Raw genomic sequence first — 25,762 nt, 5'->3', positions numbered from 1 at the left:
GTGGTATTCACGCTCAATTGGTTCCACAAGAAGATGCAGGTGGTAGTTTCCTGGATTTATTTCGTATGAACCCTCATGAGTTTCATGGAGAATTAGATCATGTGAAGGCTCATGAGTGGGTGACCAGCATAGAAAATATTTTTCAGATTGTGCATTGTAGTGAGGAGAATAAGATTGTGTTTGCTTCTCACATGATGAGGGGTCATGCTATTAGATGGTGGGAGAGTGTTTCGACTCTTATGACTAATCAAGGAGTACCAAGGTATTAAGAGCATTTTAAGACTACTTTTTTTGGACAAGTATTTTCCTAGCACTTTGAGGACTCAGAAAGTGTTTGAATTTCACAACTTAGACATGGTACTATGTCAGTGGTTGTGTATGCTGACAAGTTTGAAGACATGTATGCTTACTCTAGACAAACTGCTTATGCACCAGATGAGAAGTGGATGATTGATTAGTTTCTTTTTGGTTTAAGGGGTGAAATCTCTCATAGTGTGTCTCAGAGGGAATTCACTACTTATGCTGAATTACTAAGGAAATGTTATGTAGCTGAGAATAGTTTGAAGAAAGTTCAAGAGAAAAGGGATCAAAATAGCATTGGTCAGAAGGACCGGGGAAGACCAAGTCATCAGTTTAGGCATAGACCTCAATCTTTCAAGGGAAACAAGTGCAGAATGTAAGACCTCCTTCTCCTCCTGTTTGCTATAGGTGTAATAAGAATCATTATGGAAGTTGTGCCGTCGGAGGAATGATATGTTATCAGTGTCAACGAGTGGGTCATATGACTAGGGGTTATCCTTAGAATAAAACTCAAATGCAAGGAAAGTGTACCAGTTGGGTTTATACTTTGGATGCAAAGAATGCTAAGGGTAACAATGTGTTGATTGTTGGTACGTGTCACGTAAATGATCATCCTTATTTTTTATTGTTTTATTATGGAACACCTCACTATTTTGTATCGATTCAACGTATGGAGCGTCTTGGTTTGAAAGAAATTCATTTGTCTCATCCTATGGTGGAGACTACCTCCATGGATACTGTTGTAGAGACACCGTTGATTTGTGAAGATTATTCTCTACCGGTGAATGGTAGAGTTTTCTAGATTGATCTTATATGTTTACCACTTAAGAAGATTGATGTGGTTTTGGGGATGGATTGGATTTCTTCCAATTCAGTATTTGTTGGGTGTGACGAGAAATTAATTATCATTCCATCTTGTGAAGCTACTCCAAAGGATATATTGACTACTATTTTAAAAGGTACGGTTGGCATGGTTAATCTCTTATTTGAAAAGGAAAAGTATGTTCTCTTGGTTTTCACCAAGGAACCAAGTGACTATTTGAAGGTTGCACAAATTCCTATAGTTTGTGAATTTCCAGAAGTTTTCCCCGAGGATGTCACTTCTCTCCCTCCAGAAATGGAAATGGAATTCTCTATTGATCTGGTATCTGGGATGGCCCCAGTATCCATTTCTCTGTATCGTATGGCACCACTCGACTTGAGATAATTAAAGAATCAATTGGAAGAGTTGTTAACCAAGCATTTCATTCGACCTAGTGTTTCTCCATGGGGAGCTCTAGTGTTACTAGTAAAGAAAAAGGAGGGTCATATGCGTTTTGGTATTGATTATTGTCAGTTGAACAAAGTCACCATTAAGAACAAGTATCCTCTACCAAGGATAGAAGATTTGTTAGATCAATTGAAAGGAGTCTGTGTGTTCTCGAAGATTGATTTGCAGTCGGGCTATCATCAGATCATAGTGAAAAGTTCAGATGTACCCAAGACCGCATTTAGAACCTGATATGGCCATTATAAATTTCTTGTGATTCCATTTGGTGTGGCGAATGCTCTTGCTATTTTCATGGATTATATAAATCGGAAATTCCAACCTTACTTGGACCAGATTGTGGTGTTCTTTATTGACGACATTCTTATTTATTCTCGTACTCCACAAGAGCACGATGATCATCTAAGGATTGTTATATCTGTACTGCAAGAGAAACGATTTTTTCCAAGTTGAGTAAGTGTGAATTTTGGATGACTGAAGTCGGGTTTCTTGGTCATGTCATATCACAAGGAGTAGAAGCAGTGGATCCATCTAAAGTTGAAGTAGTTATTAATTGGGAAAGACTGAAGAATGCTTCCGAAGTCAGAAGTTTCTTAGGATTGGCAAGTCATTACCAAAGATTCATTAAGGGATTTTCTCAATTGACTTTACCAATGACTAGACTTACCCGAAAGGATATTTATTTTAGTTAGGATTCAAAGTGTGAACATAGTTTCATGATTTTGAAGGAATGATTGACAATTGCTCCTGTTTTAATTATTCATGATCCCAGTAAACCTTATGAAGTATTTTGTGATGCCTCTAAGAAGGGATTAGGAGGAGTGTTAATGCAAGGTGGTCAGGTAGTAGCATATGCCTCTCGTCAGTTGAAAACTCATGAAGAGAATTATCCAACTAATGATCTTGAATTAACAACTATTGTTTTTACCTTGAAGGTGTGGCATCACTACTTGTACGAAGTGAATTTTGAAATGTTTAGTGATCATAAGAGTGAAATATTTATTTGATCAGAAGGAGTTGAACATGTGACAAATGAGATGGATGGAATACTTGAATGATTTTGATTTTGAATGAAAGCATCATCCCGATAAAGTGAATAAAGTTTTAGATGCATTGAGTTAGAAAAAGATGCATAAAGCTGAGTTGATGATGTTAGAGTATGCATTGCTGGAAAGGTTTTGAGATCTTAACCTTTAATTTGATTGGACTCATAATGGTGTGATAATGGAAAATTTGAATGTTACTTCCAATCTAAGAGTAGAAATCCAACAAGGGAAAATGGTAAATGAGAAGTTGCAAGAAATGTTAATTCAATTGGGTTCACTCAAGCTACCGATGGAGTGGTTCTTTTTAACCAAAGAATTTGTGTTCCGAATGATACCGAGTTGAAAAGAAATGTTTTGGAAGAGGCTCATAAAGGTGCATTTACCATACATCCAAGTTCATCAAAGATGTAAAAAGACTTGAAGAAGGACTATTGGTGGTCTGGAATGAAAAATGATATTGTAGAGTATAAGTCTGGATGTGTAGTGTGCCAATAAATAAAGATTGAACATCAAAAGACAGGTGGTTTATTGTGACCCTTAGAGATTCCAGTATGGAAATGGGATAGTATTTTAAAGGATTTTGTAGTTGGGTTACCTCTTACGCAAGGTGGTTATGATTCTATATGGGTAATTATAGATCGGTTAACTAAGTCTGCACATTTCCTAGCTCTGAAAACTCTTACAAGGCAAGTCACCTAACCCAGTTGTTTATTTAAGAGATTGTGAGATTACATCGTGTCCCCACTAGTATTGTATCAGATAGAGATCCAAAATTTACTTCAATATTTTGGATAGCTTTTTAGCAGGCCATGGGATCAAAGTTGTGTTTGAGTACTGTCGCATCTCGAAAAATACGATTCCTCGCGATGGTCGCAGAAAAATTTATGTTCGAACAGAGTCGCCACTGAACTTTATTTATCCCAATGAAGGGATAGGGAAATGTCGATAAAACCTTTAGAAAATGGAATAGTGGTCGTCGCAACCATATTCGGGTTCGGGAGTGGATTACGTAAGGGGAAGGTATTAGCGCCCCTTACGTCCGTTGTACTCAACGGGAACCTTTTAGTTCTAATTTGTATTTCGTGTGTTAATTTATGTTTGTTTGTTATCTTCGGGTAATTAGAGTATTGAAAAGAGATGGATGGGAACCTCAGAAAGGGAAAGAGGAGGTTTTTTATTAGTGTGCTCGCGAAGATACAGTAATCTCCTGCCTACGTATCCTTAAATAAGGAAATCAGAGCATTCGTAGTTCGGGGAACTACGGTTGGTTGGTGTCTTTTAATGAACGACTGCTTAGATCGCATCCTAAAGGCTAAACGTTGGCTTGTCTACTCTCGGCGGAGGCTTAAGCATTGGTTTGTTATGCGCATTAGAAAGGATTAAATAGTGTTCTTTTTGAAAAGAGTTTCAGTCGCACGGGGGTGAAAAATTGAGTTGATATGGTGGATGTTTTGATTGGTTGAGATGTTTTTGGTTGGATGACGATTACTTGAATAGTCGAGTAAGACAACTCGTATCCTAACAGTCGGGAAAGGGAGTAGAAGACTCTAGACCACTTTCTTTTTCATCCTTAATTATAGAAAGGATTTGATAATAATTAAAGTATTTTGAACGGATGACGAATACTCGGATAATCGAGTAAGACAACTCGTATCCTAATAATCGGAAAAGGGAATAGAAGACTCTAGACCACTTTCTGTTTCATCTGAATATTTATGAAAATAAGGTTGTATATGGTTGATGTTTTTAGAATAAACGACAAGTACTTGAATGACTGAGTAAGACAACTCATATCCAAGTATTTGAGAGGAGGAATTGAAAACTCAAGACCATCTCCCTTTTCGTACAGTTTGTTATGAAAATGATTTGATTAAGTTGCATGTTTGTAAAAAATGACAATTGTTCGACTGACCGAGTAAGAGAACTCGTATTCAAACAATTGAAGAATGAAATTGAAAACTCAAAGTCAACTCCCTTTTCATTTAGCTTATTGTGAAAACATTTCGATTTAATCGGGTTTGGAAGTTTGTAGAGGAACGATAATTATTTGACTGACCAAGTAAGAGAACTTGTATTCAAATAGTCGAGGAGAAAAATTGAAGACTCAAAGTTATCTCTCTTTTGGTTTCTTGTTATAAAAGGATTTGATTTATTTGTACTTAAATGAATTAGAAATGACGACCATTTGACTAACCGAGTAAGAAAACTCGTATTCAAATAATCGAGGAAAGGAGTTGAAAACTCAAAACCATCCCCCTTTTCATTTTCAAATGAAGTGTCGTTTAGATGTGATTAAGTATTTTAATTTAACTTTCGATGTCGGATCGAGGTTTTAAAAATTGCATTCTTGTGAATGAATTGAATTTATTTAGTGAACGGTCCATTTAATCGATTAATTAAAACCGAGTAGGTCTCATTGTAAGAAAGCCCAAGAGTAAGCCATGTGAGGTTGATGACGATGCTTTTACAAGCGATCGACTTACATAGGTGTTTTGAAAAACGGGCTCGACTTTGAATCGAGAAGTTCTATTTGTTTTAAAAATTGGTTTGAATTGATGGCATGGGAATTATAATCTTTTTGTATTTTTAAGTCTTTATTATTTTTAGATTCATTTTAAGATGAGATGAAGAATGTACAATGATATAGCATAAAGCGAAGTAAAGTAAATACACAAAAATAAATAAATATTAGAAGCGGGATTTAAAAGAGTTAGATGTTAATTGCAGTAATTAAAAATTAGAGTTAATCGTTAAATGTTAGGTGTTAATAGAAATCAACATGGAATAATCAAGAGAATTGCAATAAAATATTAAATCTAAAACAAATAACTAAAGTTTAAACAGTTAATAAAAGTATCATTAAATTAAAACTCAAAACAATATTAAACTATCAAAAATCTCAATTCTAAACTATTATCCAAAATATTAATTTTAAAATATTAATAAAAATTAAATTCTAAAATCATTCTAAATTAAACTAAAATTCTAAAACAATTCTAAATCACCTTATAATTCTAATTAATTTACAATCATTTCTAAAAAAGAAAACTAATTAAATTCTAAAATATTAACAAAGATTAAATTTTAAAATCATTCTAAATTAAATTAAAAATTCTAAAATAATTCTAAATCAACTTATAATTCTAATTAATCTACAATTATTTCTAAAGAAAAGGATATAATTAAATTCTAAAATATTTTCAAAGATTAAATTCTAAAACCATTCTAAATTATATTAAAAAATCTAAAATAATTCCAAATCACCTTATAATTATAATTAATCTACAGTTATTTCTAAATAAAAAATTATCTAATTAAATTCTAAAATATTAACAAAGATTAAATTCTAAAATCATTCTAAATTAAACTAAAATTCTAAAATAAATCTAAATCACAATAGAATTCTAATTAATCTACAATTATTTCTAAACTAAATTATCTAATTAAATTCTAAAATATTAACAAAGATTAAATTCTAAAATCATTCTAAATTAAACTAAAATTCTAAAATAAATCTAAATCACAATAAAATTCAAATTAATCTACAATTATTTCTAAACTAAATTTAATATTTCCAATATTTCTAAATCCAACTCTTCAAAAAAATTATAACCTAAATCTAAAAAAATTCTAATGAACCTAAATTCCTAATTATTTCTAATATTTCTAATACTATTTCTAATCCTAAAATTGTTTCTAACTAATCCTAATCATAACTAATTTAATCTAATTAATACCTAATCATCTAATTAAGCTAAGTAACCTATATTAACTAAATTTAATCAACTAGTAACCAAAAACAAAGGAATAAGCCCAAAGAAATTGAGAATGAGCTCAACAAAGGATATCAGAGTCCATTCGGATGGGGTGCAGTAACATAGAGGGAGTGTACACGCAGGCCAAAATTGCTTGGGCCAAAGGCCCAAGTCTCACCAACATAATTAGGTTTTTACAACAGAAACTTCAGATCGTACCTTCAAAAATTTCTCAGAATGAGCGATTGTAATTGTGAGACCTCACAGACCAACTGAAGCCGCCATGGAGGTTGCGCCGGTGAGGAGCGATTGAAGGTCGATTGTGGCCGGCGAAGAAACTGTGGTTTTGTGAGGGTGCTCGTTGGAGGTAGAAAATGAGGGTGTGAAGCGTGTGGGTTCACGGTCGAAGGAGGAGAAGAGGTGCGCGTTTGGAAGGATTCGTTGGAAGGAGAAGAAGATGAAGCTGAGTTTGATGCGTCCCGTCTCCAGATAAGCCTCTTTCTTCTGTTTCGTTTTTTTTTAGGGTTTTGAAAAAAACTTTGATGCGTTTATGTTATGTTTGCTGTTGTGTTTTTAGTTTCTTTTGAAAAATCTCTTACTGTGATATGTATCTCTTGCTGTGTTTTCTATTGTTGTTTTGGTTTCTGTTTTTCGAGAAGGTCTCTTACTGTGTTGTGTCTCTTTGGAGTTAACAGAGAAAAAACTTTGAAAATTTCTTCTGGATTTTATAAAACGTGTTACTGTTAATTAGTTTTGTGGTTTATATACATGAATGTTGGTTTCTGTGAGATAACTTGTTGGATCCTATTTCCAGATTTTGTGGGATGATTAATCTATGGATTTAAAGTTGTTTATTTGGATAATGCAGTGTGTTTCTGAGCGCTTCCTTTGATTCATTGTGTAACATATTAATCTGCTCTTTCTATTAATTATTTTCCAGATTTTTAAGTGCTTATTTGATAAGCTGTTTTTTAATTTTGAATTGGTTTTGCAGGTGAAGTGATGTTGATGCTGATTGATTGAAAAAGGGTGGCTGTTATTCAACAGGTTTTGGAAAAGTTCTGAAGAGTTGGTTTTGAATTGGGAACTTCCAAAAGAGCTTTTGGAAGAGTCTGTGAAATTTGCTTCAAACTACTGTGTTTACAGCTTATTCTAATTTTTTTAATAAAATTATTTCTGATGTAACATGGACTTTTGGATTATGAACTTAGGGATTGCTTGCAACATGTACAAACTTAATTTGGAATTTCTTTTTTTGGACAGTTATGTAATTGTTTTGGATTATTAGAAATTTTTGGATTAGTTAGGATATATTAACCGTAAGAAAAATTGGGTTAGCCGTGTAACACTTTGGATCATTTGCAAAATTTACATAATTTTAATTTAAGTTTTTTTTGTTATTTATGTGGATACTTTTGAGTTATTATGTAACATTTGGATTAAATTTTAATTATGTAATTATCTTTTAAGCTTTTCAAAATTTAACTCAATATTTATTTATACTAATCAATTTCAACTTTTAAAAAACAACAAATTTCCAACTTAAGTATAATGACTTAATTTTAAAAAATAACAAATTTCTAACTTAAGTAAAAGAGATTAATTACTATACACTGTCAGTGTAAAAAGTTTTACACCGTCGATTCATCACCATCATTCGTTTGTATTATTTTATAGATTTTTAAAATAAAAGTCAAACTTCTTTTAATGACTTAATTTTCAAAAACAAATTTCTAATTTAAGTATAATGACTTAATTTAAAAAATAAATTTCTAATTTAAGTATAATGACTTAATTTAAAAAACAAATTTCTAATTTAAGTATAATGACTTAATTAAAAAAACAAATTTCTAATTTAAGTATAATGACTTAATTTAAAAAAAAAACAAATTTTTAATTTAAGTATAATGACTTAATTTAAAAAATAAATTTCTAATTTAAGTATAATGACTTAATTTAAAAAAAAAACAAATTTCTAATTTAAGTATAATGACTTAATTTAAAAAACAAATTTCTAATTTAAGTATAATGACTTAATTAAAAAAAAACCAAATTTCTAATTTAAGTATAATGACTTAATTTTAAAAACAACACAATTCTATTTTAAATACAAAAATCTAAATATGGGACTTTTAATTTAAAAAAAACACAATTCTATTTTAAATACAAAAAATCTAAATATGGGACTTTTAATTTTAAAAAAACATATACATGTTTCTAAAAAATGCAAATTTAATTTGGGAACCATGAAGAACTTAGAACTTGGTATAAATACTTGGGACGTGTAAATGGACTAGTAAATAGTGATCATAGAAATAATAACATGGCTCTTAATACTTACTAATAAAAAAAATAAATTTTGGATTAGTAATGTAAAAAGATTCAAACCATATTTTAGATTATGGATACACTTATGCAAATAGGCCTTTGAAACAAAGAGATCTCATGGGTAAACCACAAATGGCCGGACAAAATTGGGGTATGACAAGTACATCTAATCATCCTCAAACTGATTGTCAGACTGAGAGGACGATAGAGACCTTGGAAGATATGTTAAGAGCTTGTATGCTTGAAAGTGGAGGAAATTGGAAGGAGCTCTTGCCATTGATTGGGGTTGCATACAACAATAGTTACATTGCAAGTATCAGAATGGCCCATTATGAAGCTTTGTATGTAAGGAAATGCAGAACACCTCTTTGTTGGACGGAAGTTGGTGAAGAAAGGATTTTGGGACCGAAAATTATTCAAGAGACTACGAAAAAGATAAGAATGATTCGAGAAAAGGTAAAGAAATAAGAAGATCGTCAATAGAGTTATGCAGATAATAGAAGGTGGCCATTAGAATTTGAGGAAGGTGACCATGTATTTTTAAAGGTTACTCCAAAATTGAGATCGAAAGGACCGTTTAAATCAAAGAAGCTAATTCCGAGATATGTAGGACCATATTAGATTATAGAGAGGATTGGTGAAGTAACTTACAGATTAGCCTTACCACTTTCATTGTCTGAGATGCATGATGTCTTTCACGTATCTCAACACCGGAAGTTCATTTTTTATTCTCTCCAGCCTATTCTCCCAGATTCAGTGGAAGTAGAAGCAGATCTAACTTTTTATCCTCAACCAAGTCGTATTGTGGGAAGAGAAACTAAGGTGTTTAGAAACAAGGAAATTCCTCTTGTTAAGGTTCAGTGGGATGAATCACATATGGGAGATGCTAATTAGGAGCTTGAGTCCGAGATGCGAGAAGCTTACCCTAATCTTTTCTAGGTAATCTTTAAATTCAAGGATGAATTTTTATTTAAGGGGGAGGGGGATGTAATACCCCGTGTTTCCCTAAATACTCAAATCTATATCAGTTGAGATCAACCGATTTCCTATCTGCTCTGAAAGTTATCAGTTGGGATAAATATAATAAGTAGTAAGCTCAGATTGACTTAATTAATATTATTTGAGACTGACCTTTTATCAATTGGTACAAAAAGGGATATTTTGGTAACATTAATAATGAGTCAGTTACTCTAGTAGAACAAAATATTAAGTATAGTACCACTTGAGATAGTTGTTACTACCATTGTTATTTTTCTAACAATACAATTCTATTATCCAATTGTGACTACATGTTTCCAACCGCACAACTTATACCTACTTTCCACATCAATATTTCAAGGTATCAGTAAAATAGAAAAAGAGGAAAGGAAACATAGTGGAGAAAGAAGTAAACTTGTGTAGAGAAGAAGAAGAAACTTGGAGCAACATTCAAACCTTGAATCATAATCTATCTTTATCATCTCATCTCAGCGTCTTCCATAAAACTCTTCGTCTCACTAACAAGGTGGGTTCTAGTTAGAAACTTGTGATTTTAGGAATTAGGGTTTGTTGAATCATAGGATAGTTAGAGAAATCCATGATAGTATGATAAATGCTTTCTCTTGATCATGAAAATTTCCACAAACAATGATTATCCCATGTTCTTTATGTGTTGTGGTATTCTTGTGATTGAATGTTGTTGATTGTTGTTGGAATGATGAATATTGGTGTGTTATACCATGTGAAATTTGTACCCAATGTGGTTGTTGTTAGATAAGTTTAGGCTTGATTAGGAATGGAAAGAAAGATGTTAAAACATGTACTTTTGACAGAACTCACTGTGACAATCGATTGTCATTGTCTTACAAGCGATTTCACCTTCACAAATTGCTGAAAAAAACCAAAAAATCACACAGTGCAGTCGGTTGCACTGTTATGGAAATCAATTATTTCCCCCAAAAACAAAAACACGGGATTTTGGACATTGATTCAATCGATTATGGTCTTTGTGCAATCGGTTGTATCCTTTGGTTTTTGCAAAAAATCATGTTTTCTAAGGTTCCTAAGCCATCCTAAGGATCATCTAACTTGCCCCATGATGTGTGGGCATGGAATTATCATTGAATGAATTATATTTCATATATGATAGCCTGGTGAATATGTTATGACTTAATTATTGTATGAATGTGATAATATGATTAGAAAATCATAATGATTGGTGAGGAAACCCTAAATTTACACTAATTGAATGAATTAGGAAGATAATTAGGGTATGACGAATAACATTAGACGACGACATTTATTCGATATGATATCTAGGTGAGTATCATGGATGTATGATTGCCATAGTTAAGATTGAGATGCCTTGTATAGAACATGTGTTGTTGTTGTGTGATTAAGGTGAATGTGATCACCTGGTGATTGTCGAATACAATCACAATATGTTTCTATCTAGTCACGTAATCGGAAACAACCCCTGATTGTGTCGTCCCAAGTCATGATACTTATATATAGAGTAAGATTAGGATAAATGCACCCATACTTCGCATAAACCAAATGGGTTAGAGTCCCATATGTTCAACCAAATGGGTTAGAGTCCCATAGAAGAATTTGAAGTACTCAAGAAATTCGATGTATATTACAGGAATCCGTGACCCGACTCGATGACTCTAGACATAGGGTTTTCCGGGGAAAAATGCCTTGGTATGGTTTCCGATTAGTGATTGTTTGTATACTCAAGTCTTTTCCCTCTTGTGACTTGAGTTAGGTTTTTTATTAGAACCTTGTAGAGACGAGTGGATCCATAAGATAGGGAACCCACTGAGATTATTAACTAACCCCATGTTTGTTGATTATTTTTCAAGTAGTTCCAAGTAGGTGAAGGGTAAGGACAATATAGCTTGATGTCCTTGCTTGCTTGATGTTTTGGATGACTTTTCTGCTGTGTATATATCTCTTTTGAGATCATTCTGTAATGATCTAGTTCCTAATTTTATTTTGGGCACCTTTGTATATATTATGACATAGTTGTAGTTTCATTTTGGACATGTAATATGTACAATATTGCCACTAGGCACTTATGTATTTCACTATCAACATTACAGTTATGTATAATATGTATTTCTAGACATATATTATATATGGGTGTTACAAAAGAGAGAGAAGAGAAATATTTCTATTGAGAGAGAGAAAAGCAAGGATTTTTGTGTTTCTTATATTTATTATTAGTAATATTAAAATAAACGTGGGTAACGAATTATTAGAGGTGAATTGCAAAAAATTTAGTGGTATAAAATGTTTTAGCGTCTGTCATATGAAACGTTAAGTGATTTTATTTTTTATAATTTTATTAGTTTAATTTCAGCGTCCTCTAAAGCAGATACTAAGATTAATATAATTTTAAAAATTAAAATTAAATGTATAAATTTGTTAGCGACAACTTATATGATGTAAAGTCGACGCAAGCAGCGTCGAAGTCGGGGCCGACACTAATAATTTGTAGCTAAAACTCATTTTTTTTTGTAGTGAAAAAATAAAAAGAATTTAACTGACAACCGCGTATTACGTAGGTCTTATTCTAGTTTAATAAACAATTTACATGCAATATCAAAAACTAAAAATTGAGAGCTGGTTCAATTAGTTTGCTTATATTAGGATTCAACTTATGTCCATGAGAATATACGTTGACATCCAAAATTAAACTTTCTTGAACAAATGGAATGTAGGAAAGTTGCATAAGTTACATAACAAAATTTCACTTAAATAGTTACATTTATGGAGGCTAATTCCATATAGTATATCCACTGCAAGAAAAGAAGTGTCCAGCAATTTGATTTAATGACATAAAATTCACAGGCTACAAAGGAATATTGCTACGTAAAAGCACGCCACTAAATATTTAAAATAATAAATAATAAACGCCCGATTTTTACATGGGGGAATTTTAAAATTTCCAAACAAAAGTCATTGTAACGTGCATATCGTGTCGCTAATCAAATGTCAAAAATTAAAAAAGAATTAGTGAAAAAAGTTTATCAATTGAATTGATTGGGCTGTCATTTTTAATGTTACGTCATTGTTTCCACATCGCTAAGACTTTATCATTCTAACACATGTCATGACAGGTATAACAACATGAAATTCACGTCGCAACCTAAACGGTTAAAATAATAACGACATGATATTCACTACACTGTAGACTCTATTTAGTAGGCCTGTTACAACTTTGTCATGGAAATTATAACGACATTAAATTCACGTCGCAACCTCAATGGTTAAAACATTAACGACGTGATATTCATAACATTTAGGCTCTATTTATTAGTTCAACTACGGCGCTTTCCCATATGTTACTTATTTGTTTCTAAAAAAAATAAACATCACTTCTTCTTACCCCTACACGATTTCCCTCCACCGCTTTCTTCTTCCTTTTAGTTTTTTCTCTCCTCTACCAGTTTTCCTCCACCAAATACCAATGCATCCATTCTCATTTTCCTCCACTCCACTATTTTTTTGTAAAGCTCAATCTTATTTGTCTTTCATTCAAAGGTATTATTTTTTAATTTTGTTAAGGTTAAACTCTACTTTTGATTTTGCTATTATTTGATTTTTCTTTTATTTGTTGACTAAGACTCAAGAAGTTGATCAAAACCTAACAAATTCTATTAATTGATTAAAACTTCTCTATTTTTATTTGATTTCTTCAATAAAAGATATGTATTATATTTGATTTACATATTTAAATATATATTGAATTGTGTGTTGTTTGATATCTTTGGTATATGTTGTCTATATATTACTGTATTTTAGTAAAAATAAAACATATATATAGGTTTAATAATATTTTATTTCTAAAATCCGAAAATATTAATTTTTATATATATTTAAAATCAGAATAAACAATATATACTATTTGTTTAAATTAATTTTTACATTTTTTTAAATCTGAAAATATTCATTTATATATATATATATATATATATATATATATATATATATATATATATATATATATATATATATATATATATATATATATATATATATATATATATATATATATATATATATAATATATATATATATATATATATATATATATATATATATATATATATATATATATATATATATATATATATATATATATATTTAAAATCAAAATAAACAATATATACTATTTGTTTAAATTAATTTATATATATATATATATATATATATATATATATATATATATATATATATATATATATATATATATTATATTTTGACATTTTTAAATATATAAAATGATGGATTCCGAAACACCTAATTTTAATTAGATATGTTTTTTAGACCACTTTATAAATATATCTTGGTCCTGCATTAAGACAAGAGTAGGTGGTGCTAAGGTGTATTTCTTTGCATTTGTGCTATTGAATGCATAAAGCTATGTTTTGCTAATTTGCCTACCGTTCAGTCCTTTGTATATGAGTTTGTTTTGTACTCTTTTGATGGCAAAGTTTGATGATAAAACATCAATTTTAAAAACATTAATTGAAGCTTCGCTATTGGTAGCTCTTTTGTGAGTTAAAAAAATTAAAATATATTTTAATGAAATGCAAAGAAGATAAATTTATTATTGGAGGAGTACATAGAAAAAAGAAAGGGATTAGTGGTGTAGCTGATGTTATCAACACGCATGTTTTGTGCTAGCTTTGGAATATAATTAAAGAAACTTCTTGCAGGGTTAATTTTAGTGGAGGTAACACGATTAAGCAATAGAAAATCGACAGAGAAAAATCATTTATTTTTCTTGTTATATCGTTATTACTGTTGTTACATCATTATAACGAAGATTTTCAACCATTAATTCATCTGTTTTCATAGACAAAACCCTCTTTAGTATGAATGTAGCATGAAAGAAGTATTTTTATAGGTTTTTTTAAAAAAAAAAAACTATTTTATAAAAGAAAAAAAAAGATAATTACAGGTGCAGGGACTGAACCTTGCCTAGAAAAACGAAAAAGAAGAAAAGAAAAAAAAATCAAAAAACTAAGTTATAAACAAGAATTAGTTATAACCTCCCCGGAGTAACTGAGAATCCTCCAAGAATTCTATCAATGTGATCTTCCAATTATGGTTTTAAATTGCGGTCCGCAACTGTAATTGCGGTCACAATATTACTGATGCGGTAGTCACCACATCTGCATCAGACCGCAATGCGGTGTGATTTGAAATCACGCGTTCTACTACATTAGAATTCGCATCAAACAATTTAATCAATGTTTTTTCACACATTTTCATCGTAATTCAAAGTTTGAGAACCCAAAATCTCAATTTACATCTCATTTGTAATGTAAATGATTAACATCAAGAATTTTTCAATGGTGTATTTCACATATCTTTCAATAAACATTCACGTCACAATGGCCGCAATACGCATTGCAGCAACCGCAATGGCCGCAATCGCAACACACGCAACCGCAATTTAAAACCATGCTCCCAATATCGCCCCTTGTGCAGATAAACCATTTCGGCTCGAGCCATCGGTATTATTTTTCATCATCATTCAAGAAGGCTTCCTCCATAACACTTGAATGATTTTCGTGAGTTAATTTGTTGTGAAATGATATTTGCAGGTATTGAAAAAAAATTAGGAATTAGCTTAAGTTATTAGTTGATGTTCAGTAAAAATGCGGAGTTGCTAATCTGAATTCTTATTAGATGTTGATGCTAAGTGAAGGTCTGAGTTGCTCGATATCAATTGCCTGTTGTTGTACTGTTGTTATTATTGTTGCTCGAGTTCACTTGATGCATAGTTGTTTGTTGATTGTGATGGTATTAAGTGAAAAAAAATTGTTGTTGCTATGTTACATGTCTAGCTCGATGGTTTGATTGGTCTGCTTATGTAAATGAGGACTGTTGTGTTATGTATGTTGCAGGTGAATGGTTGCTGCAGATTTTGCCTTGCTCATGTTGGTGTAGGCTTGGCAGGTTGTGGCTATTGGTTGCCTTGAACATGCTGCGGGATTGTTGGTTCGACTGCTAGGTTGGTGCAATGGTTTGGCTTGTTATGGTATGTGGTATGACTTGACACGACCTAAATGCATCATGGTTGTGGAATGCAAAGGCCATGTAGATGCTTGAGGATTCTATCATAGGGATGGTGATGGTTGTCAATGCAAACTCAGGATAAACACATAGCCCTCCATCCATTCTTTCCTTTTATTTCCATGTAAATGATATGTATGTGATGTATCAGGATTGTAAAATGATTCATGTAATGCAATGCTTATGTATTTACTTATGTGGTGTACTTGTAATGAAAACTCAGTTGTGATTCAAGTTCAAAACAATGTGATGTAATTCAAGCTTGTGACTCAAAATCAAATCAAATTTTACTTTTATTGGTATGAAATGTATGGAATGTTTGTATGAGATGAGTGGAATGGATACCAATTGGTTTGTTGACGTTGACCAAAAAGTCAATAGTTAACTAAAAGTCAACTTATGCAAAAATGTAATTTTCTTTATAATTTTCCAGTGCAATTTATATGGTCAATGTAATCCAATGAATGGAGTGTGTTCCTTAGTCAAATGTTCTAATGAAAAAATTGGATTAAAATGAAGTCAGGTGATCCCTTTTTTACCATGAAACAAATGACTTAGATACCTTCTAAAACAAGTTGAATGAAACGAATGTAATGGAAAACATAGGATCAATGGAATGTCTTGACCAAATAGACAATTAAATTGAATCAATGGGACTAGAAATGAATGAACCTTGGCACATTAATAAGACAATGAGTATGTCATAGGAATGAAATGAGACTTGGATCAGATGATGACCATGCAATCAATGAATGGAATGTGAATGGAACATTAATGCAATCACATCTTAGACCAATCATATGACACCATGAACTAAGGTTTAGATAGGTCAAATATCAAAGTGGCAAGCAATAACTAAGAGCCTCAAACCAAGTGAATAATCAACACAAGTAATCCACCAATGCCATGAACCAAACTAGGGTTTCCACCCCCTCAAAGCAAGCCACAAGGTTCACAAACCTCAAGATCAAGAGTTAGGGTTTGGTATGGAATAAACACCAAGATGCAACATCCGGGGCCTTAAGAACCTATCAACTAGGGTTTTGCACCTTGATCACCATGATGGGCTCTCCTCATCACAAATCCTAGGGCTTGATCCTTGGGCAAACAATAGGATTTTGTTAGGTAAAATCAACCTCAAACCTTTGAATATATGATGATGTTAGAATATTAGATGATATGGATGTTCATGAATGCAGATCAACCTCAAAACAAAAGGTTAGATAAAAATGAAAGGGGAGGGTAAATTTTGGGGTATGACAAAATCATGACTTAATTTAATATTCTCGCAGATTTCTGGAATACTATCTAATATCATTGAAAGTCTCTTAGTGTTATCTAGTTGTGGTGGTGTCAATATTGTCCTGGTGGGCGGAACAACTTTCTTTCGTGCTTGTACCACCTATAACTTTATCATGAATGTAAAATTGAGAATTTTAAATTATTTGGTTGAGTAGACCCAATGAATTCAATTTCCACATCATAAAAACAACAAAAATGCAATACAAAAATTAAAAATACGCTAACGATAATAACAACAACATACAACACAATTTTTTTAACTTATACTTATACCTCAAGCACATCGCGAATGCACTTATCGTACATCTTCTCAATTTATTCCTCATTTGAATTCTTTCTCTCCTCCTCGACCAACCTATCTCGCTTCTCTTGCTCCTTCTGGACACTCTCTCGCACCTGTTGAATTAAATTCTCATTCTCCTCCTGAATTCACTTCTCCCTTACCTCCTCTACTTTTACAACAACTATCTCTTCAATGTATCTCATATGGTTTACTTTTCTAGATGATTTAGATGGTCCAAAATGTGAATTGAAGCCAATGCCTCTTCCAAGACCACAGACACCCCCAAGATGCTCCTCGGTTCCAATCGCTTCAACCAAGATGTCACGACGATCTTGTGGAACGAAATGGCAGATTTGGATTGCTCAACCAGTACATCCTACAACACATATAAAATTCCATCTTTACCAAATTGATTTAACTAAAATAAATATTGTTAAAAAAAGTATCTACATACAATCTTTTCAATCATTTCGTGTGTAGGCTCTGATGTGAACTCATCGTCTTTTGTTTGACGTGCTCATGACGTGATGGTGGAGATGGAGTGCGATCAAGGCTTATAAAATCTCTCAAACTATGATAAATAATATTTTTTATGAAGAAGCTTTCACCTAGAACATGCCAAAGATCGAGCGTATAAGTCCTGAGAGTGAAATGTTTGACTTTTTTTTATAAAAAAAACAACATTTTCCTCGGTTTTATAAAAAATCGAGGTAATATAGCTATAAGTGAGCTCCAAATTTTCTCCCTAAAAAAACTAAGAAACCTATTACCTCGGTGTTTTTGAAAATCGAGGGAATATAGCTTATAAGGGAACACACTTCGAATCCATGTAATTGCATTTAAGGGAATACACTTCAAATCCATGTAACTATGCATTTAAGGGAACATCCCTTTTTTTATTAGTTAATTTTTTTTTCTTGTTAATTGATAATTCTCAATTTTTTTGTTATCAATAAAAACGAATAGGCAATAATATGAAAGGAAATATTTCATTAATTAAAAACAGGATAACAAATAACTATTTCACATATTTAAAATTTCGACTCCACTCAACTCCAATAGTATCACTATTAACTATCTCTAACTGAGAGAAAAGTTCAGAAAGAACTCTTTCATATGGTATGAGGAAATTCATTTCCTTGCTAGAGATGATTATCATTTCCTTTAAGAAGTTAAAAATAGCAAGAGGAAGATTAACTCTGATGTTCTTGGTAAGGAATAAAAAGAGATGTTTGTCATTCCAAGTAAGTGTTTCTAGTTGTTTTTGTCTTGGACAAAGATTTGACACTAGAAGTTGATATAAAACTTTTCCAATTAGTAGTAGAGTAGCATGACTATTGAGATTATCGTATTTGGCATAAATTAGGCGTAAGTGATATGAGTAGACTTTTTTGAATCTATAATGTTCAACACAATAACCTTCCTCATCACAGTTTATTGTCTTAGCAATAAGAGATTGAGTAATTGTGATAGGAGAGTCATTGACATAGGACTGTGTTAAGTCAACATCATAACCAGATGGCCCAATGGAGGCATTTAACCAAAACTCTTTGACGAGATTAATATATATGGATCCATAAAGAATGTCAAAGTAACCATTCAACTTTTGTTTGTGAATAGTTTTCCTTAGATCAAAACCTTTGTCTTTCAAATCATCAAAATCAACAAATTTTTCATTGATAACGAACAAAAGATTTTCATCTAAGGTTGTTGAAGACATTTTTGAAGAAAAGAAAAGACTTTGAAACTAGGTTTAAAAACACAAAGAGTTGGAAATGAGACGTTGAAACTAGGAATAATATTTAAATAAAGTGGACAATAGGTAGTGAAACAATCAAAGAAGATCAAACGCCTCCTTGAAAATCCAAAAGATATGTTACGTTTTTTAATATGGATGATCATTGTTATTCCAGTGATATGATTCCAATGCGCGTCATGATTTATTTATTTTTAGAAATAGAAACCACATATTACATCGATTTTTAACAAAACCTAAGGGACAATAAACTTATCATCTTGGTTATTCAAAATATCCGAGGGGAAAAAAATTTAGGAACCTTTTTTTTATTATTATAATTCTTTTTTGTTAACCAAATGATATATCATGTCGGTTTCCTTAATAACCGGAGGATAAGATAATCAGATTTTACTATAAAAGCAATCGTTAAACAAATTTTACCCTAATCCTAACTTATATCTAGCCGCTCCAAACTCGAACACATCTTTCCTTTGGGATCCATCTCACAAAATGGTGTAGATGTTATTGTTGTTGTTGTATTTAGAAGCTTGAAAAAGTTCACTATGATGGATTGCAAGTGCAGAAAAATATTTTTTCAATGTTGGAACACATAATTCCTTTAGAAGCTGAATGCACTCAATGGTTGAAACAAACAACTCCTAGAAATTGGGTGCGTGCAATATTTGGAAAATATAACTTCTTACACCAAAATTCTTCTTTTGTTGTATTATTGTTTTTTAATATTATGTGTAAACAATGTAATTTTTTATATACAAAAAATCATGTTCACCTAGGTTTTTAACAAAACGATGGGATAACTTAGCGTTATAATTTTAGATATTGATCAACGTCCTTAAACAAATATTTGTCGTCCATTTCATGATTATCAACGCTCAAGACATTACTATTAGTGATCCGCGTGAAACCTAATTTTTTTTCATTATAAAGGTCTTCTGATATCTATAATTGATAAAGAAATAACATGAAGCGCTTGAAACTATCTACCTCCTTCACTTTAATTTTTGTCATTAAAAATTCTCTATGATGGATTTTAAGTGTAGAAATTCATTTTGGTTCAAGGTTGGTTTATTAAATATTAATTTGAGCAGAAAATCATTTATTTTTCTAAACCTTTTTTTCTAACCCTTTTTTTTATTTTATATCAGAAACAAATAACTGCAAGGTGAAACATTTGATCTTGCCCAACTATAAAGGAGTCGAAGATCCAACATATGATCTTCAAGGATAAATTAATTTTTAATTTAATATTTTGTGTAAACAATGTAATATTCTGGGTTAATATTGTAGTTTGTAAATAATTTATTTATTTATTTTATGTGTAAATAATGTAATAAATTTCAATTTAAAAAATAATACCCCTCGTTTTTATTGTAAATTAAGATATATGAGACACTAGTTTTGTAAATAATAAAAAAGCAGATGTTAGGGTTCAAAACAATGTGCAAATTAATTTACCCCCTCGGTGTTTAAAAAGTCCAGATGATAAGGCGTTACTTTTCATGACGTCCTTCGTTACCTTGGTATTGCAGTTGAGGTAAAATGAATTTCGCATCCAACGTTAAAAGCACTTCTTGTAGTAGTGTCGGCTCTAATTTCCTATGTTTTCTTTTTTCTTTAATCATCTTCTTTTCAAGTTTTTCATATCCTTCATGAGACAAACTATGTGAATAGATATTTCTAGATATATTATCCTTTTATTTTTTGTTCTTAGCCAAGAAGTCAGAAGTTGTGTGAGACTTTACAAATTTCTCCCAAAAATCATGATCAATAAGTAAATACATCAATTATGGAGGCTTAGGTTTATCACTTGAATGATTAATATAATAAAAAATGAGTTGTGTCTTAAAACTTCTCCAACGCTCACCAGCATATATGCAATTTCTTTTTCACCATGTTTTATGCTAGCTTTGAAATATAATTAAACAAACTTCTTGCAGTGTTAATTTTAGTGGAGGTAACACGATTAAACACAGAAAAAAAATCATTTCTTTTTCTTGTTATATCGTTATCACTGCTGTTACATCATTATAAGGAAATTTTTCATCCATTAATTCATCTGTTTTAGTAGACAAAATCCTCTTTAGTATGAATGTAGCATGAAAGAAGATATTTTTATAGGTTTTTTTAATGCAAAAATAGTATTTTATAAAAGAAAAGATAATTACAAGTGGAGGAACTGAACCTGACCCAGAAAAACGAAAAGAAGAAAAGAAAATTAAAAATCCAAAAAACTAAGTTATAAACAAGAAAGAAACAGACAAAGAAGCCATATTTACCCAAACATCAAGAAAATCCAAATGCCAACCGTGAAGCTCTAGAATCATAATTTTCACAATGAATTTTTTTTTAAACAACTTGATGGATTCTATATGCGCCTAGAAAACATCACAAATTATTTTAGAATCACCAAACATTCTATATATCAAGACATATTTTTGATCATCCCATAATTTCAACACTTCCATCATTTTAATTCTCAAACACTTCCACATATTTATGACACACATTATAAACTTTCTTAATAAGATTCACAATGTCAAGCCTAATTCTTTTTAAATTCATAAGAATATTTTTAGAAAGAATCATGTTAAATGTCATCTCAAGATCAAGTTCTTTCTCTTCAACATTCAAAGGACTGACATCTGACATTTTAACTTTATATCTAAGTCATGCATAAGACTCAAAACCTTGGTATGTAAGTAGTATCAACGTAATTGAAATGGAAATTCACATTTTCTCAATTTGGTATCACCGTGTTTTAATTTTCTATTTGTTTCTTTATATACATCACATATTTTACAATCTTGCACAACATATTGTTTTCTGCCATTAGAACCAAAATCAAACATCTTGATAACAATGGTAAGATCTCACTTAACAACTTTACTAAGCACAAAATTGTTAGGTTATGAGAAGGAGCATTAACATTAGGCTAAAAATAATACACAAGGGAGAGAGCAACAAAATATTCACCTACAATCTTAAGATGATAGGTGTGTGGATTCTCCCACCTATAAATGCTTAAGTCACCACATTTATAACTAATGTGAGACTCCAACTCACACTTGAATACATTTCCCCTCAAGTGTGAGTCCACAATGCTCTCCCTCAAGTGTGACTCCAACTCACACGTGTACCGCCGTTAGAACCTCTTCGTAGATATTTCGATATAAGTAAGACGGTCTCTTTATTCGAACCAAAGGCTCATGATACCATTTGTTAGGTCATGAGGAAGAGCATCAACATTGGGCTAAGAGCAACACACAAGTGAGAGAGACACCACATATTCACCCAAAACCTTAAGGTGATAAGTGTGTGGGTTTGTTGAAATATTAAACTTGATTTGGGCTTAACCTTATTATTTGATTTTTGGGCTTAGTTTATTTTGGATAATGTTTCTAAAAAATTCTTGTAGTATTTGGAGTATCTAGATATTTCTTAGGGTTGTAATATTTTCTAGAATACTCTTTGAATGTCTAGAGTTGAGAACTCTCTATAATTAATGTGTCTCGAGTTCTCCTTAGAATATTATAAATAGAGATGTAATCCTACACTTCTGCATCAAGCAAAAATACAAATTTCTCTCTTCCATAAATAATTCTTCTACCTATCAAGTTTCTATTCAAGCCTCTAATATTCTCACACACTTCCACATAATTATGACACACATAATTATGATACACATTATAAAATTTCTTAATAATATTCACAATGTCAAGTCTATTTCTTTTAAAATTCATGAGAATATTTTTGGAGAGAATATGTTAAATGTCATCTCAAGAATAAGTTTTTTCTCTTCAACAAAAGACTAACAACTGAATACCATTTTAATTTTATATCTAAGTCATTGTGTACTCCATACACAGTAGTAAAACTCAAAACCTTGGTATGTAAGAAGTATCAACGTAATGGAAATGGAAATTCACATTTTTTCAATTAGTGTCACCGTATTTCAACTTCTATTTGTTTCTTTATATATATCACATCTTTAACGATCTTGCACAATAAATTGTTTTCGGCCATTAGAACCAAAATCAAACATCTTGATAACAATGGCAACACCTCACTTAACAACTTTACCAAGCACAAAACAAACAATTTCACCTCATGAAATAAATTTTTTTAGTCCTGAAATATTTCTCAACATCAATTTCCTCAACAAATGGATTGGAAAGAACTGGTTCAGCAACATCTGATTTAGCAACACCAAATTCCTCAACATCCGGTTTAGAAATATACACTCTGGCATTCACTTACTTGACAACATTTGGTGATATCATAATTGAAACTATCAAATATAATGAAAAAGGCTTATACAACATTTGGTGATATCATGGCGTGACGGTGGAGATAGAGTGCGATCAAGGCTTATAGAATCTCCAAGCTCTGATTCCTTTTGTTTTCTTTTTTCTTCAATCATCACTACTATAAATAACGCTTTTAACATCGCATGAGAAAGAGATGTAACCTCGGTTACTGAAGCGACATAACGAAGGGAGACATGAAAAGATGTCACTTAACACCCAGGTTAATGAAAAACCGAGGGGTAAAGTTATCTGATCATGAGTTTGAACCCCATCTCTGCATTTTTATTATTTACAAAGTTGAATGGCGCGCCCAACATAAAATCTCGATTTTGTTTAAAAACCTAGGTAATAACCCTATATTATTACGTCGAATTTTTTTAAAAGTTTTTTTTCCTTCATATTTTCGTTTGTACCTGAATTATAGAACCATATCACAGAATACAAGATGATGTTTTGTAGATTTTTGAAACAGAAACATTGTATCTGCATTACATAACCATATCACAGAAGATCAATGGTTTACACCAAATGTAAAGCCAAAATTGGACAAACCGTATAATTTTACAACATAACAAAATCAAATGATTAACCAACAAAAAACAATTACCAAAATGGAAAGTCTTGTAGGTTGTCCAAAAGTTATATGCTAAGATTTGTCACCCGTTGTTAAACACCTATAATTTGAACAACAATTTAAACCAATTAAGATAATCAACAACATTAAATCTTTAGTAAAAGGAATAAAAAAGAGTAAAATGAATAATTATAAATTATTAAATGATATATATGAAGGTGGCAAGAAACACAAGAAAGAGGGGTTTGAATTGAGTTTCTAAAAAACAAAAAGCTTTTTCAAAACTAACTCAATCAAACAAAAACACAAACAGGAAAAAATAACAAGGTTATTTTTATACTAGTTCGCTGTTAACGAAGCTATCTTCAGTCCATCCTACCGAGGTGATTTTGCCTTCTCAAGAAGGACTTAATCCATCATAAGTAAAACCTGATTACAGACACCACAAAGACAAACCGTCCTTGTCTTCTTGAGTCTATATGACTAAAATCTAGTCACTCAAGGAAACCACTCACACATATTTGAGATTTATAAGTTGTGTTTACAAAGAATGCTTCTAAGAAAGTAGATTAACACAAGTTAATACAATGAATATTTCTCACACAGTAACGAGCAAAAACTCTTGCGTGTTTAAAAAACTATATACATAAATAATATGATTTCAGCAAGAGTGTGTGTAATAGCGTAATTATGAGCACAATGAATTAACAGCTCCTTCCAATCTTTAAGTATCCTTTATATAGCCATATAATAGAATCGTTATAGGGTAGAATAGGAATACTGAATTGAAGTTGTCTCTTTCATAACAGTTTGCATGTGGGAGGAAAAATCGTACAATAGTACTATCCTTAGCCCATAAAATCAGGGTAGTAGAGGAAATGGTTATCTTGTACTGTGTACTATTTTCTTGACACAAAACCTTTTGATCATATCTTCTAATCTTCAGAGGCTTTTGATGAAATGATGTTGAAGCATGCTTATAAGAATTAAGAGAAGTTAACATAATCTTCAGAACCTTGGTCTTCAGAGTCTTGACACAGTTCCTCAGAACCTGGTTCAGAGTCTTCAGATCTTGTTCTTCATAATCTTCAGAACTTGAGCGCATAATCTTGAAGAAACAATGCATTGTTATCATCAAAACTAAAGGCCAGATGCAGAACCAAATCTTGTTCTAACAATAAAAAATTTACTTACTAACTTTCTCATATTCCCTCTTTATGATCATGAAGAATAACATGTACATCATCTGAATCATTTTCTTCAGATGATTGACGTACATGTGTTGCGAAACAATGGGCCTCGTAGTTAAAATCTTGATTTTCATTAGGAAGATATTTTCCATGAAGTACAATTGACCATCTAGTGGTAGAAGGATCAGTGACATAAAAAACTTGTTTCGCTTGGGTTGCAATGATGAATGGTTTGTTCTTATAAGTTGCCTTTCAAAGATTAACCTGTGTGAATCCTAAATCATCAGGTTCAACACCAGTGTTACTGTAAATCCACTTTCACTTAAATAAAGGCACTTTGAAAGAAACATAATAAATATCCATAATCTCTCCAGTGAACCCAAACTACGCTCTAGTTCTAGTACAAGATTGTTATCTTTGGCACTCGAGAAGTACATGAATTCAGCTTCAACCATAACCACAATATTTTGCATGGTACTAAGAACATCCTTTGATTTTGTATAGAATGAATATATAGTAATGCCGCATGCACTCCAAGTAATTATATTAAACTTAGGCATACGTGACAACCATTTAATTG

At 31.5% G+C, this 25,762-nt stretch overlaps 1 pseudogene; it reads left to right on the top strand.

Moving 5' to 3' along the window:
- The first annotated feature begins 970 nt into the window (after nucleotides 1-970).
- LOC127129921 (8-amino-7-oxononanoate synthase-like) overlaps nucleotides 971-25,762 on the top strand; it is a 45,908-nt pseudogene continuing 21,116 nt past the window's right edge.

Source organism: Lathyrus oleraceus, chromosome 3 (genome assembly GCF_024323335.1).
Source record: "Lathyrus oleraceus cultivar Zhongwan6 chromosome 3, CAAS_Psat_ZW6_1.0, whole genome shotgun sequence".
Taxonomy (NCBI): domain Eukaryota; kingdom Viridiplantae; phylum Streptophyta; class Magnoliopsida; order Fabales; family Fabaceae; genus Lathyrus; species Lathyrus oleraceus.
Note: the sequence above shows the minus strand (reverse complement) of the source record. Positions and strands in the feature narration are given on the sequence as shown.